Consider the following 13,242-nt stretch of genomic DNA (forward strand, 5'->3'; position numbering starts at 1 on the left):
TCTGGGCAATACTGCTGCTCTGAAAAGGATTTGGTAAATGCAGGTAAACGTAGAAATAAAAGCAGGTAAATATAGAAATAAGTTAGAACTCAGTTTTCTAGAAAAGTTTATACAGGAAACCACAGTTACTTAAGGGTAACCCAGTAGAACCGAAGAACGTCAGTGAATGCAGGCAGCAGGTTCTGCAAGCAAAACCAACTTCAGTAGTACACTACAGTAAATACTGTTGCAGAAGTTGGAGGGCAATGCAAGAAGGTACTAAGCCACCGAGGGAACCCATGCTGCAGAATCAAGTCTTCCAGCTTGTGGAAACAGACCAGTTGTCCATGAAACTTGCTTTTCTGGCGGCATATTCACACAGACAGGAAGCACAGTTGAGGCTTTCCCGCACTACATCAATACCTGAACAGAGGTTTGGACAAAAGGGGCAATTTGAAGCCAGCCAAACTGAAGAAGTCAATGGTGTCTCTGGCATACACTAGTAGTTTGAAAAGCTGTATTTAACAGCATTAGGATTCAGAGTAATTAACAAAATAAAAATTAAAAATAAATACATAAATAAAAATGAAAGGCAGACATAGTGATTACACAAATAAATACAGCTCTCCAAAGCTCACTGAGCTCTGGAAAGGCTCCTTAATAGGACAGCAAGGGCCACAGAATATATCACTGTCAGGCACACTGGGATTTTCATCCCATTGCTGTTCAGTAGGGATAAGATGATACTCCTTTTCTCAGATGCAAACTTTGCGTTCAACTTTTCTCCTGAAAGTTAAATCCCTTTCTATTTGTTATGTAATTAAACCACAATACACAAAAATAACTATGGCTATATAAACCAGAAGATGCCTGGGTTTAAAAGAAGACCATCTAATTCAAAACTAGTCTATAAAAGTGGCCAGCAAAAAAGAAATCTGGATGTTGTTGTATAGCATCTTCTATAAGATTAAAAACAACGATTCTGGTTACTTAGCACTAGTGGAAAAGAGATGATGGACTAAGCCCTGGTTGACCAGCATCTCCACAGCAGCACTATCTCAACAAGCCATGCATTAAAGCAATTCTTAGTCCTCTACAAACAATAGGCTTAAAAAGGCAGAGCAGGAGTGCCTTGGGTGCAACGTAAAGCATACAGCTGAAGGCAAACAGCTTGCAACCACAGAAGTAGCTCAGGTATCCAGAAAAATCAATACTTGTGTGTTGTTATTCTCGCATACATCACATTTGCTGATCCAACACTTGTTCCCACAGAGAAAAGGATCAGAGAGGCCAGCAGCAGCCAGTAGCTGAGCATAGCTTTTTCCCCCTGGAGCATGATTCTTGACCCACAGACAGCATACAGGCACACTACCTTCAACAAGCAGGCAGAGATCTACAACCTTTTTTGGATTAACAAACAGTACTGTTACAATAAATTTAATAATAATAATAATAATAATAATAATAATAATAATAATAATAATAATAATAATAATAATAATAATAAATAAAAGCTAAACAAAACAAAATAAAAACTAGTAAAAGGGGACACACTTTCCTCTAGTATTTCTCCTCAGCAAAATATCAGGACTCTCACTCCCCAGCATGAGGCAGCTGCTTTGCACAAGTTCTCTTCCCTAAGCTGAGACAAATTCTGAGCAACCCAGACCATCAGTACATGATGTACTGAGCAACCCAGTACCATCAGTACTGGCAGAGAGGTTCCCTTCTCCTACAGCATGGCAAGGAGAAAGAAAAGGAAGCCAAGGGCATTTTCTGATTGCATGCAAACAAGAAGTTCTGTTCTACTTTAGTGAAACAGAAGCAGACACCATTTTGGCACTACTGCACACAATTCAGCTGCAGACATTGGAGATGGGTTGCACCCATGGAAGCTGAGAGAGGTGGTTGCTGTCATAGCATGGTTGTTTCCTATTGTCTAAGAAAAGTCATGGAAACTGGCAGAGACTGAGCACACCCATGACAAATCATGCTTGCCTTCTGTGATGAAATGACTGGATTTGAGGATGAAGGCAGAGCAGCAGATGTCAGTTACTTAAGTTCTAGCAAGGCTTTCAACACTGTCTCCCTGCAATATGCTTGTGTCCAGGTTGGGAGCTTACGGTTTGAATGGCAGAAATCCTGACCAGTAAACCACTGGGGGTATGTTTGGGATCAGAGGGCAGCAGACAGTGGGTTGTACTCTGCCTGGAGACAGGTAACACATGGAGTACCACAGCGGTTTGTACTGGGACCTGTCCTTTTACCGTCATTATCAGTGACCTAGAGGATGATGGAGAACTTGCACATTATCAAGTAGCTTAAAGAACAGGCCATTCAAAACTCACAGCCTCAAATCAAAGGAGTAAGACCAGCAATAAGACAAAGGAGTAAGAGAAGAGCTAAACCATTTCCAGTCACCTGCTAGATTTACCTTTATATATTTTGTATTTGATAATGAAGAACAGGTAGGAGACAGCCTGCCCTGACCTGAAGAGGGCAAGTTTTTATCATACACATTGTGCACCGCAGTTATTGCACTGTTCTGTTACACAGAGGGAAGCTTTGGATGTTATTACACTATCAAAAACAAAACAAGGTAGAAATATGCAGTTCCCTCTCCATCCCCAACTGTATAGTTGTAATTTTATTTATTTAATTTATTTTTTAAATTACATGATCACAATCTGAACAAGATAAAACAAATAGTGACGCCAAGTAATCCATCTGGAATCCAGCCCATTAGGAAAGCTAATGTCAGGATTATCAGATCATACTGAAAAAAAAACTTCTAGAGAATAAATACATGGATGACCAACCTAGAGAAGATATTGTCAGCCCTAGACATTTCTTCGTATAGGCCCAATATACCAGCCTACTTTCCCTTCCTTATCTCACCCAGCAAAAGCATGCTATTAAATACACAAATTTCCTTCAGCAAGCTAAACAAACAGAAATGCACAAAGTTAATTAATACCATAGTAACTTCTTTTATCTTCCAGTGAAAACAGAATTTAAAAGTCATACTATTTCTGTCCAGAAGCTTAAAGTTAAAAAGCTTAGGAACTCATCTGGGACTTTGAATCTGAGAATCATTCAGCTGATGTCATTAAAAGAGGTGAATTAGAGTTGTAATTATTCCCTTATGAGTCCTGCTGTCTATCTGAGAAAGATGGGTATTCATTTCTATCTTCAAAAATTGATTTATTTGGGTGCAAAAAATAAAAGAGTTAGAGACAGCAAGAACTTAGTTTTACTGTACATCTGCTAGAATGCACCCCCCTCCCCACCCCCCCAAAAAAGGGTTGATAACATAACACATGCCTGCAAGTCAATGGTTGCTGTACCTTCTACATCATATAGCAGTTTCCTAGAGATCCTCAGGATAAACCCTATCTCCACAGTCCCTGCTTGCTATCCACTGTTTAGTACAGTAACACTTCACTAACATGCAAATGCTTGACAGTTATTGTGTTTTGGTGTATCTGCATATTTATAAACAACCATTCTAAACCACATCCACATTTAAGGAAACTGTTTAACCACGCTAAACCTAAAGACTAATTTGTATTGGTTGAAAAAATATGTTGCAGCCAGATTATTCACTCGTTTTTTATTTCTACATTAACTTTTAAAACCCTACTTCTGCAGATAGGTCAAAAATGGCAAAACATAGGTAGGAAAAAACACACACACTTATTATATATATAATATATATAATTGTTTTTTATTATAAGTACAAAACTATGAGCTATAAATGAATAAATAGTTTAATGCTTTGTTGGATTTTTTTTTATTTTTTAAAGAAACCACTAGAAGGCCAGTAGCAATGCACATTAATGTAGGAAAGAATGGAATCAGCTGAATCAAGTTAAAGAGGATTGTACTTAATCATCCTAGATAAGCAGAATCATTTCTGATTCCCACTCTTTTCTCTTTAAGCAAATCACAGAAGTTACATATCCTTCCTTAACTATCATTTAAGGTGCACTATCCTTTTGTTGCGAAGCGGGAGGAGGGGAAATAACAGCTACAAATTCTTCTAGAAAACAATAATTTTCTCTACTTCCCCCCCCCCCCCCCCCCCATTACTGCTTTGAAGAAAAAGCCTTCTAAATTCACTTCCACCCAAATTTAAACTACTTTGCACTAACATGCCAGTAAAATACCTGGCAAACAGAAGAATAGTTGCCTGGTGTCAAAATTCCTCCACACCCTCTTCAGTGTGGAGATTCTTCCACATATCTTCCAAGAGCCTGACTTCAGGCCCAGAGCGAAACTGACCTACAGACACTCCTAAGTTTCCTCATCTCCTATAGAGTATGCACACATAAAAATTTATCTGTCATCCAGCAGAGTATCTGCTTATGGTAATGGAAATCTGTACCTTAGCAGTGCTAAAAAATAAACTCTTTCACAGTGTACCTTGATTTAAGTTTTTGTTACAAGTCCATGGAAATCTATGTTCAGTTTTCATTATTTTGCCCTCATGCACAAGTACCAACAGCTAAGTATGGACCTCTTCAATTATTTCAGTCAGTCTGGGTACTGACCTAATACACAGCTACATCTAGCCAGCCTTCAAGTATCCAAGGGATTTTTAGGGACAGACTGCACACATGAACTATAGAACTTAAATTATTTCATTACAGACAACACATGAACATTAGCACTACCTGCACTTTTTAAGGAAGTAAGGGGCTGGAAGCCAAATATCTTTCTGTAGAAACCCAATCCAGAAAGATCCCTGCTATATAGATTACATTACAGACTTTGAATCCTCTCCTATTTACTGGCTCACTAGCTACAGAAACAATTTTAAGGATAGCAGTGATGAGGAGAAACTGAAATATATGAAATGTTAGCACAATATCCTAAAGTGTTATGTAAATATAACATTAAAATACAGAAGCACAAAAGCTGCCAGTTTCATTTTGGTCATATTTGGCTTTATATATCGTTATATGAGAGTCAAGTATGTTCTTGTCTCTCTTTGGACTTTTATAAGACACATCAAAGGAAAGAGCAGTAATGTCCTGGAACAGAGAAGATATGTCATAACAACAACTGTTAGCCCACAAGAAAAGAAATTACCTTACTAGGACAGAAATACAACCATCCGAGAAACTGAAGCTAAGAATTCATGGTGTGTGCTTTTTTTAGGTTAAGAAAATGTGCAGTAAAAAAAAAAAAAATGTCAGGTATGAACAAAGTTCTAGTGAGCACTCATTAAAAACTAGTATTTTTCATGTCCATGAGCTAAGTTTGCCTGTGCATTTCCCTTTCTAAATGTAGAAAATACTGCAGTAAATATAACTACTAGAACCACTGAGAGACACACATTTTCTACTACACATGTGACACTGAAGCTATATTGCATGATAATTCCATAATTCACATTGCATACTGTGATAATTCTCAAGATAAAAGAAAAAAAATGAAGATAATACCATTTTATGGGAAGATGTCTATGCTGTTTTTATGTGTTTAATACAAGCCGCCTGATTTCCCCACACTTAACCACTCACTTGGAGGCTAGTAACCTCCAACTAAACTAAATTTACAAATGTACACATCTAGGACTACATCCCCTTGTTCTCACTGCCTAAAATTTGGAGCCATTAAAGAACATAAATCCTGAAGATAGCATTTTCAAAATTCCCAAAACATTTAATCTCTTAAGACCCTCCTTAAGAACCAAGTTGTGTTCAGAAACATTTGCCTCACTAGAAGTCAGTGAAGCAGCTTTTAATGACTAAACCTTGTAAAAAAAATAGTCACCCTTAAAGTTTTTAATCAATTTGTCATTTTTGAAAGGTTTATCTCAAGCTTACAAATTCCTCTCCTAGTTCACCTTCCCACAGGGAAAAAAAAAAGGGGGGGGGGGGGGAAACAAACAAACAAACAACCACCACCTGCTTTGATTGAAAAATACATCAAAACACAATAATAAAAACTGTTTTTGTTGGTTGGTTATTTTTTTGTTTTGTTTTAAGATAGATCATTTTGTGGTTTTGTAAAGAAATTGAGGTACTTTTCTTGTTTTTAAGTTGTCTTGTGTACCACTTTAGGATCATATTCAGGCATTACCTTATTGACAGTAGTACTAATGACAACTCATCATAAGGACAATTTAACTTTAACCTCTCATAGTCTTTAAGACACATGCCCAGTATGGGGAAAAAAGAAGGCTAAGTTTTTGATTTGGGATGTTTCTCTTTCCTTTTTTTTTTTTTTTTTTTTTTTAAGTACACAGTGTCTAAAACAACTTTTATTAAAAGTGTTAAGTGGGAATACGCTTGGGTGCAGATTCTTGCAGTTGAGACTGAGTCACACAGGCTCCTTTCAAGATTGGTCAATTTGCTAAAGGTTGATATCGATGCTTGCTTTTGCAAGATGCAGCTCAAGAAAGCTCAATTTATTCTCTAAAGAAATATTTTTTCATTTTTTTCTTTTGATCTTCAATATTAGACAAAGTCTAGGGTCTTTGAAAAGTGCTGTGAAGAACCCTTAAAACCCCTATTGACAAGGCTAGCTTTGAAGACCACTAAGTAAACAATGTCATTTTAAAAACAAATCCTTGCACTGCAGTAGAATAATTACAACTTTGTTTCTGTTACTGGACACCATAAAAAAAAAAAAAAAAAAAAAAAAAAAAAAAAAAAAAAAAAAGGAGATTATATGAGACACATGCAGATGAATTACAGAAGGCAGGTCAGAACAGAGGTATGTCCCTAAATCCTTCCACCAGGACCAATTGCTCAGTACCTAGAACATCCAAGCTAGCTTCCATAGCACAGCTTCATTTCTATCCCATCCTGTCATAAACAACAGTTATAGCCACCATACACCTACCAGGACAACACTGTTCACTACATGCAGAATATTTTGAACATTCTAACATCCTATATTGAGAAAAAACAGAGTTCCAACAGAATTTCTCAGCTTTGTACAAAACCAATACTGAAGTGATCTAAGCATCATCCCCAATTACCAAGTGAGCCAGATATTTTTAGTTACAGATACACATTCCATCAAAATTAAATTGTTTGGGCTGAAATTTTCCTTTCATATAAACATGAACTTTAGTTTTCACAGACAAATTGAAGAATACACTCCATAAAATCCTGCTGGCCCTTTCTTTGGGAAGCTTTAAATCATGCTTGCTTTTGAGAATGAGCTGGCAATGTGTCAACAAAAGATTGGTTGGTTGTGAACACACCACTTTGTTTACTTATAATTCTCCCAGATCTCTCTTCACAGTAGGCAATAAAAATCTTTGCATACCTTGTAAAATTAACTTAAATTTCAATACTAAACTCTCTAAAACTATGCTGGCATGGCTCCCCTTGCAATCATAACTGAAATGCCTCTGTTATGTTACACAGAACTTCTGTTCTTCAACTGGTCAAGTAACACAGAAAATTGCAGGAAAAAAATAATTTTTCTGTCCTCATATCAGGGTTAGAACAGTATGCAGTAACCACAACTTGTTCATATACTGAGTATAGAGAAAACAAAACATCAGATAGCTTGTCAAACATAAAGAGTGTTTTCTGTTTGAGAGGAGGGATAGTTGAGAAAGAATACCTACACGTATGTAACTGAGGCAGATAAACTACAGAGAAAAAAGATACAAGCATATAATTAAAATCTGTATTATAATGCATATATGCAAGGTACCAACTGAGATTACAGGGCCAACATTGATTCTAACATCCAGCTTTTCAGTGTTCCGTTTCAGAATTTAATAACATTCTTTACAAACAAAGATGGACTTTTTCCAAGCAAAAAGTAGAACACTTTCTTTAAACTCTGATCCCAGTTGTTTGATGTGATCCAAACAGTTGCACATCTGAACTCACACAGAGTTTCACTTAAGCTTGCACAAAATAAGTCCTTTTGCATGTTATACAGTACCAGTTATAAGAGCTACATGGACAGGTGTTAAAGACAGGGATTACTACATTTTGTACTTTTAAAGATGAACAGTCTGAAGATATTTACTTCTGTATTCAAAGACAGTATTAAACTAAGGGAAATGATCCCCTGCTATAAGGAAGTTATATACTCCCCAGACATTTTTGCCTGTGTTTTATTTTACTGATAGAATCAGAAGTTTGGACTTGTTAAGAAAGAGGCTTCTTCAGAATAAGGAAAAGCTGCATATTCATTAAAACAGATTTCAACACTTGTCCTTCTCCCAAGCTGCAGATGATTATTAGGTCTAAGACAAGAAGCATAAGTATGGCTTAGCAATTTATTTATTTTTAAAGGCTCTGGACTTCTCATGTGTCAGACAGGCATGTGCATTATGCACATCTAGCAGGGGACAAAGACCAGAAATTTAAAGGAGCTGTTTGTGATTTTGGATGGGATGTGGCATACAGATGAAAGAGCAAACATTTTTCCCCTTGGTTTAATGCTAGCACTGGATTCCTAAATTAAGCCCAGCAGGAAATAAACATCCACCACAGATTTCAAAAGATATCTCACATCTTTGTATTAAAACGTGTTATTTTAAAAGTCCCAAATGCTGTATGTCTGAATTTTATTAAGTCCAGAGCCAGCATAGGAAGTGCTATTTGATTTATTTTTAAAGAATGCAGAAAGTATTAGTGGACAATGGGATGTAAATTGCAGGAAGCCAAAGAAAAATTGAAGAGTAGGAGATAATGGTCTTGATGCTATTATCTGTAAGAATACCAAGGCTGCAAGGCTTTGAAAAATTACTTTGATGACCTTGAGAGGTTGCTCAGACTGAAGAACATCCAAGTTAGCATATTTTCCTACAGAGTGGAAGAAGGGCAGTCTGGATTTTTCTTTTCCAAAGGGACTGGGGAGACATATCTGATGTGCACTTCTGATTTCCTTCTATACCAAATAGCTACTTGATGAACTCCTATGGAGAGCAAAATTAGACATCATTCTGCACGTTCCTCATAGGTTTCACATGCAATTCTCAGTAAAAAGTACAAAAATTCTCAATCCATACACACATTCAGTTAAAATGTCTGAACCCAAAAATATTCTTTTCTTCTTACATTGAGCTTTTATTTTGGAGGCTGCATTTTTTTTTTTCTTCTTTCCCAATAACTTTGATGATGTTTTGGGATTAAAACAAGGAGCAGGCAGTTCCCATGAGATGAAAGGCATAACTGCAAAGGACACTTATTTGGAAGATTAAAACAGAAAAAATCTTGGAGTAAGAGATGTTGCTATGTATTTATTTAAAGAAACATTCCCTTGAAGGGGCTTCAACTTCAATTTTGTACATGATTTTCTGCTTTTATCGGCTACGGTTAGAAATAAAATGTGGTTTTTTTTTTACTCACCAGCTGATGAAAATTATAACAATACATTTCCAAGTATGCTAAATGTAATATTACAGACAGAAAAAAATAGCTCCAAGTTCTTTTGTAAACAGTATCAGTAATCAAATTTAAGTTTCCATCTGATTTATGGCAAGTTATAACTCCTTGCCACCTTCACACTTCTATGTCTCCCCAGTGACACTGTTTCAGAGATTTTCCCCATATCCCTTCCTAATCAGCTAACTCCCAGCTGGGCACAGAAGCAGCTCCTCCCATGGCGAGTCCTGAGCTGAATTTCAGAGGTTTGTCCAAGCTTTTAGGCCAAACAAAAGAGAGATCTGGTAAGCTCAAGTGTCTCTTAGAAAGTACTAATTTCTTCCTCCTCAAGTTAGTCACTTATTTCATAGCAGTTTTAGTGCTTCCATTTCAAGCCTTGCCCAAATCCCCTATAATTGGCCAAGAAAATGAAATGTTACTGGATGAAGAAATGAAAAGCAGGGGGAAAAAAAAAAAAAAGTCTTGTTTTATCTGTAAAGTAGGCTAATGACACAGCTCAGAAGTACTGTTGACAGCAGACAGAATTTTGTGAGCATGAATGAACTTTCTAACACTCTTGGGTCAGCAGAGCAAGAGCAGACCTTTGCTTTCTCTTCCTGATATTACTATGGCATGCAGTGCAAGCCAAGTTGATTTGTATTTCTCTTCATGCTGGCTTAGAACAAGCACATGGTATCATCTTCCACATTGTGGTCAAGATTAATTCACAAGTTATAATATGTTTTGAGATCCCTGAGTAAAAATGCAAAGAACTCTAAGTCCAGAGCTTCTCACTCAGACCCTGACTTGTATCACAAGAAAAATGTGTACATGTTGCTTCGGTGCTTATACATTCACTTCCTTCTGCCTCTCAGTTTCAGATATCATCTTAAGTTGTTTCCAATACCCTCACATTTTTTGTTCCAAATTTTGAAATCCACCAATGGCTGTGATATTGATGAAGTATTGGATTCACTATGATATAATATATCAAATTGATAACAAAACTCAAAAGGATTGTAGTGAATGGAGCTGCTTCTGGATGGCAGCTGGTCGCTAGCAGTGTTCCCCAGGGCTCAGCTCTAGAATCAGTCCTGTCCAACATTTTTATCAATGATCTGGAGGCAGGAGTTGAATACATCCTTAGTAAATTTGCTGACAATACTAAACTTGGAGGTGCTGCCAACTCTCTGGAGGGACAAGAGATCTTGCAGAGGGATCTTGATACATTGGAGCACTGGGCCATCAGCAATGGCATGAAATTCAGCAAAGGTAAATGCCAGGTTCTGCAGCTGGAATGGAGTAATGCTGGGCACAGCTACAGACTGGAAGATGGGTGGCTGGAGAACAGCTTTGCAGAAAGCGATCTGTGAGTCCCGCTTGACAGTAGGCTCAACACAAGCCAGATGTTTGCCCTGACAATCAAGGGGCAAACTGCATTTTGGGGTGCATCAAACACAGCATAGGCAGCTTCTCAAAAGAGGTGATTCTCCCACTGTATTTAGCATTGGTGAGACCTCACCTTAAATACTGCATACAGCTCTGGGCTCCACAATGTAAAATATGCATTAAGGCCCTTGAAAGCATCCAGAGCAGGGCAATAAAGTTGGTAAAAGGGCTGGAAGCCACATCCTATGAGGAGTAGCTGAGGACACTTGGATTGTCTGGTTGGAGAAAAGGAGGCTGTGAGGTGACCTTATTGCTCTCTACTCCTTCCTGAGGATGGAAGTAGAGAGGGAGGTGCTGGACTCTTCTCCATTATGTAACTGATGACAGGATAAATATCACCACTGTACTGACTGATCACATCCTGTTAAATGTTTGTATTCCACACATTAAAAATAAATAAATAAATAAAAATGTTACCATAAATATATAGAAATCTGAGCTGACACACCCTTTTTTTTCCTCTCTTTTTTAAAACATAAAACTCATCTTCTGGGACCGATAAGCAGACTGAACTCCTTGTTTCACTCTCATTGATTTCAAGCACCTGTTCCTTTCAACAGAAAGCGATGAAGCCTTCTATTTTGAATTATACATCACCATTCCGCAAAGACTACTTCAAAAACAGTTAAGAGGATTTAAAAATGACAAATGTAAATCATTACTGTTTTCATGGAAATTATGGTTTATCTTTAAATCTCTACAGCCAATACCTTTCTTGTCACTGGATGCAATGAAATGCAAGAATTTAGGTATAATTACCTCAGTGCATTCAGTATTTTAAATTGATCAAATTACATGAATTGACTTTTAAAGATTCACCTTAGAGAAGTAAGGAGATGTTTGGGAAAAAAACATCAGTTCCATCCACAGAGTGGAATTGATTATATGTTATGGATGGCATATGCTCTAGGACTATAAAAAATTGCAGGTGACTTTGTTTACTAGAGGAGCTATCGGTCAGCTTGAATTATTGACATATTTTTGGTAGTGTAGCTTCAAATATCTCTCTGTTTTCTTTTTCACCCTCAAAATCTAAACATTCAGAGCTATCACCCAAAGGAAGGTCACAAGGCTGAACACAGGAACAAGCTATTCCAGTACCTGTGATTCTATCAAGAACAACTGCTTATCTTCCAGTTGGTATACAGGACAAAAGTTTAACTCTTCTCTTAAGATCATTTCATATCAATAGATAAAATCCAAACTAAAAATTATATCCAGAAACTGTTCTGCAGAGAGGGTGTTACACCCTTCTTTTGATTCTTAAGCACAGTTATAAAAAGGACTCACTGCAAGACAGGAAATTCTTGAAAATATTAAAAAATACTAGGATTCCAATTACTAGCACATCATTGTAAGGAGAGACCTATAAACTAAGATCACACAATTTAGAAAGTGTAACACACTTCTTCTTTATTCCAAGATACACATAACTAATACTGAAGGTGACTTGGAAAAATAAAAAAATGAAAAAAGAAAAAAACAACTACCTTCATCATCCTTTCCAATTGTACAACACAGAGTCCTTAAGACATGACCACGGTTTTTCCACAGGACCCTGTCTCTTTCAGTACTCTGAATGGACAGTGATAATTGAACAAGTGATTATTAAGTATTTGGCCTTATTCCTACTATACAGTGTGAAAGTCCCATGTCTTGTTTACTGTGTACTATTCAGAGCCTGATTTGAACAATGAATTATTCATTTGCTGGTGGGTTTTCCTACAGTGTTCACCACAACGACATCTGAATGCATTGCCAACATTAAAGGATTCATTTTCGCATCATCTTTGTGAGATGAAGTCAATGATATCATTGTATGCACTTTGCAGAAGGGGGGGCATGACACAGAAATATTAAAGCATCTGCTAAATCCAAGCGTCCAAACAGAGATTTGTAAGGTTAAGTTTCATCAAAATACTTACATTTGTCACATCATTATAGACAGCTTCAGTAGGTCTCAAAGCAGGCCCCTAGAAAATAAGGAACACAATCATGATCCCCTGAAAACATTCTATTTTTAAACTACATTGCACATAATATATGATGAGACAAAGACATTCACAGTGTAAGGAAAGTGAACAAGCAGATATATTGCACAGCTATGAATAAAGGTAAACAGCAAAAACTCAATTACATGAAACAGAGGCACTGAAGCACAAGGATTCTTGCCACACTGCTTTCAGAGAATGCTATATTTGCAATCTTCACCACTAGTACACAGCTAAGATTGCTTGGTTTATGTTTCTGTCATCTTCCCCAGCTAGATAAGCTGCTGTGGCAAAACGAAGAATAAGGAACACCACCACCTGCTCATTTCTAACCTTGATCCAAAGGGGCAAAAAGCAAGTGACAATAAATGTCTGAAGGAAACCATGCTCAATCTCTCCATAGAGCTAGAAGCATGCCGAGAATGCATACCATTGGAGAATAAAAAGGCTTGGGACTGTGTAGTTTTAAGCAA

The 13,242-nt window shown here is 37.1% G+C and overlaps 1 protein-coding gene across 2 annotated transcripts in view; it reads right to left on the reverse strand.

The window, feature by feature from the left end:
• The window catches only part of LOC311431390 (uncharacterized protein), a 541,797-nt gene that overhangs the window by 368,739 nt on the left and 159,816 nt on the right, over positions 1–13,242 (reverse strand). For both annotated transcript variants that reach the window (XR_014689389.1, XR_014689390.1), the window contains one exon: positions 12,704–12,751. The gene's annotated coding sequence lies outside the window, so the exon portion shown is untranslated. The remainder of the gene's footprint in view (positions 1–12,703; positions 12,752–13,242) is intronic.

Source organism: Aythya ferina (genome assembly GCF_964211825.1).
Source record: "Aythya ferina genome assembly, chromosome: 2".
Lineage (NCBI taxonomy): Eukaryota > Metazoa > Chordata > Aves > Anseriformes > Anatidae > Aythya > Aythya ferina.